Source organism: Dasypus novemcinctus, chromosome 2, assembly GCF_030445035.2.
Source record: "Dasypus novemcinctus isolate mDasNov1 chromosome 2, mDasNov1.1.hap2, whole genome shotgun sequence".
In the NCBI taxonomy this organism is placed as follows: Eukaryota; Metazoa; Chordata; class Mammalia; order Cingulata; family Dasypodidae; genus Dasypus; species Dasypus novemcinctus.
The window spans coordinates 193,183,625-193,187,864 of NC_080674.1; positions in this window are offsets into that span (position 1 = coordinate 193,183,625).

Genomic DNA, 4,240 nt, shown 5'->3' on the forward strand with positions numbered 1-4,240 from the left:
TTATTATTCTACTATAGACTTATTATTATTCTAATATATTCTATTATTTATAAAGGCAGTGGCTTTAATATAATTTACTGGCTATTTTCTCTGTGTGGTAAATGAAAGTCTAACACATTATCTAAATAATAATTTTTTAAAACACTCTCTATTTCAGATAATCCTGTCTTCTCCATTAGGTTAATTGAAATACTTGAATTATTTAGACTTTGATTCTCATACGAGAATACAAGAATTTTCATATGCCTAAAATTCAGAATAAATACCGGAAGGAGGTAGGGCAAGATGGCATCTGAATGAGTGCACCTCATAATCTCTCCTGCAAAGAAGCAGCTGAGTAGGGTTGGAGTCCTGCCGGACCAAGTTGTTTGGGGTGCTTGTAGGGCAGGAGGTGTCTGGACGATGATGTAGTGGAATGGTAATAGAGTAGATTCTTGCAAGAGGTAGAATTTTGAGTCTCTTTCATGGAGGTCGAGGTTGTGGGCAGGACCCTTCCCCCTGGGGCTGGCGACCCAGCAGTGGCGATTCCTGAAGGCTTTGTTGGCTGGGGAGTTTGAAGCCCTGAGCGGGCTGTTTCAGGGGCTTGCAGGGCGGGAGGTGTCTGGAAGTCGATTTGGTAAGACAGTGATGGAGGAGATTCTTGTGAGAGGTGGAATTTTGGGATTCTCACACAGAGGTCAGAGGTTCTGGATGGAGCCCTTCCCCCTAGGGCTGGCAGCCAGGCCATGGCGATCCCTGTGATCTTTGTTGTGTGGGGTGTTACCAAACCCTTAGCAGGCTGTTTCGGGGGCTTGCGGGGCAGGAGGTGCCTGGATATTGATTTGGTGAGACAGTGACAGAAGAGATTCCTGTGAGAGGTGGAATTTTGGGTTTCTGACATGGAGGTCAGAGGTTGCAGGTGGAACCCCTCCCTCTAGGGTTGGTGCCCTGCTGCAGGGATCCCAGAAGGCTGTGTTGTGCTGTGGTGCTCCCAGGCCCCCTGTTAACTGGCTGTGTGGTTACCAGGTCTGTGTCCCCTAAACCCTGGTGGCCCACGCTCCAGAGACTCACACACCTTGAGTCTGCAATATCACAGACTTCCCATCCCTGAATCCACCATGTACTGAGGTCCATCTGAGGTCCTTGATTACCCTAGCCCTTGGTGTTTGTGGGGTTTTTTTTTTCCCTCTCTCTCTCCTTGAATTTGGAGGAGTGTACCAGCTGTCTTGGGGAGAGTCTAGGAAGAAAGGAGAAGTGAATCTGCTGAAAAAGCCCAGTTTACCTAAACGTACTAGGATAGGAAACTTGGTCAGGGAGAAGGTGGAGTCAGAAAATCAATCAGACCTCTCCTAGCACACCTAAGGGGAGGGACTGTAGGAGGTGTTATCCAAGCTTCCAATAATAGCATATTTGGGGTTTCTGGTGATGTGTAGGTGCTCTCACATTAGAAATAAAGAGTCATAGTCTGTGTTGAGTTGGTTCAACCAGGACCTACTTGAATCTCCTATAGGACCTGCCAGGTAGCTTTTCTGCTGCCCTGGGAGAGAGAGAAGTGAGGAAAGGAGAAAGGGGGAAGGTCAGATCACAATGTGTATTATTTAACTGCAAAGAGGATTCCTAGCTTGAAACGTTGGTTCCTTTTTTTTTTTTTTTTGGCATGGTTGCTAATATTGCATTGTCTCCTGGTCTTTTCTCCCATTGTATCCCCCAAGGTCCTTTTCATTTATTTAGTTTTTTCTATTTTTCTATTTCTTGCTTGTTCCCCACCCCCCCCTTTCTTTGCCCTGACCTTTTGTGTTCTCTTTTTCTTCTTTTCTCTCTTTTTCTTCCTTTTTTATTTTCTTTTCTTTATATAATAGATACCACAGGGAGCACTTCACACTTGCTGTGCTTCCTCATCCTCCATTTCCTCTTTTCTGTGTGTATTGATTTTGGCCACCTACAGTATCCCCTTTCCCCCACATCTTTCTATGCTCCATCATCTACTCTTTCTCTTACATTCCACCCCCCTTTCTTTGGCCCGTAAATTGTCTGACTTTTTATTTCTAATACCTTTGCTCTCTTTTCTGTCTCTTATCCACTCATGATATTATTATCTTTCTTTTCTCTTTCCCTCTCTCATGAAAACACTGGCCTTTAAATTCATACTATATTCCTCCCCATATTCAGTTGACTGTCTCACTATAGGTACTCAATTTATTTCTATAACTCTACACAACTTACATGGGACTAATATCCATTCTCCTAGATCTCATATTGTTGCTCTGTTAACATTCATTACCAATACTACTTTATACATTTTCTTTTCTTACTCATTTTTTTTCCCTGGCCCTAATATTTTCCTTCAAAGTGAACTTAGACAGCAACAAGAAAATAGAGTAAGAAGAACAAAGTGACAAAGAGAAGACATAACACTTACACATGAACAACAACTAATTAATTCCCAAGACTAGACAAATAAGCTAAGGAACTGATGAAACTCATCAAGGTAAAATGATGACCAGACAGCAACAAAAACCTACAAACCAAACCAATAATCAGGAAAACATGGCCGAATCCAATCAACAAACTAAAAACCAGGAAGAGGAGCAGAACATCGGACAAGTATTTAAAGGTCTCAAAACATATATTAGAGACCAACTTAATGAGGTAAAGGAAGAGATTAAAAAAATAAAGAAAACACTTTAAGAGGAAATTGCAGAAATATGCAAAAAGATAACAGATATGATGGTGATGAACACCAGAGATGAAGAAATCAAAAATACAACCTCAGCAAATAGCAGCAGATTAGAAGAGGCAGAGGAAAAAAGAATTGGTGATGTAGAAGACAGTACATCAAATCAAACAGATAGTGGAACTGATCGATAAAAAGATAGAAAAAATCCAGCTGGGACTTAGAGACCTGAATGACAATGCAAAATGCACAAACATACATATTATAGGCATCCCAGAAGGAGAAGAGAAGGGAAAAGGGACAGAAGGGTTGTTGGAGGAAATAATGGCTGAAAACTTCCCAAATCTACTGAGAGAGATGGAAGTACATGTCCAGGAAGCCCAATGCACCCCAAACACCATAAATCCCAACAGGCCCACCCTAAGACATTTATTTGTCAAATTATCCAATGCTCAAGACAAAGAGAAAATTCTAAGGGAGGCTCCATAAGATTAAGTGCTGATTTCTCATCTGAAACCATGGAGGCAAGAAGGCAGTGGTACGATATAGTCAAGGTAATAAAAGAAAAAAATTTCCAACAAAGAATACCCAGCTAAAATAGCATTCAAAACTGTTGGAGAGTTCAAAATATAGTAAGAACCCTGCCTTTCAATAAATACTAAAGGCAGGAAGGAAGAAAAAAAACAGGAGAGGTAGAGTTGGAGGAGAGTGTAAGAGCAACCAAAAAGACAAAAAGAGAAGGCAAAAACAAACCAAATATAACAAACACAAGTCCAAACAAAATATGGCTAACGTAAATAATTCCTTGAAAGTAATAACACTGAATGTCAATGGATTAAACTCACCTGTCAAAAGATTCAGACTGGAAGATTGGGTAAGGAAATATGACCCATCTATAAGCTGTCTACAAGAAACCCATCTTAGACCCAGAGACTCATGCAGGTTGAAAGTGAATGGCTGGAAAACAATTATACAAGCAAACAATAACCAAAAAAAGGCAGGAGTACCTATATTAATATCAGACAAAATAGACTTTAAATGTGAAACAACTGTGAGAGATAAAGAAGGATACTACATTTTAGTGAAAGGGACAATCTGTCAAGAAGATCGAACAATCATAAATATTTATGCTCCTAACAAGGATGCCTCTAAATACGTGAGGCAAACACTGGAAAAACTAAGTGAAAAAATAGATGCATCTACAATTATAGTGGGGGATTTTAATACACCACTATCAACTCTGGACAGAACATCTCAAAAGAGAATCGCTAAAGAAACAAAACATTTGAACAGTCTATTAGAAGAGCTGGATCTAATAGACATATATAGATCATTACACCCAAACACAGCAGGATATACATTTTTTTCAAGCACACATGGATCATTCTCCAAGATAGACCATATGCTAGGCCACAAAGAAAGGCTTAATGAATTCAGAAAGATTGAAATCATACAAAACAATATCTCTGACCACAGTGGAGTGAAGGTGGAAATTTGTAAGGGCCAGAGGCCCAGATTTCACACCATGATTTGGAAATTAAACAGCACACTCTTAGAAAAACAGTGGGTCAAAGAGGAAATCTCAAA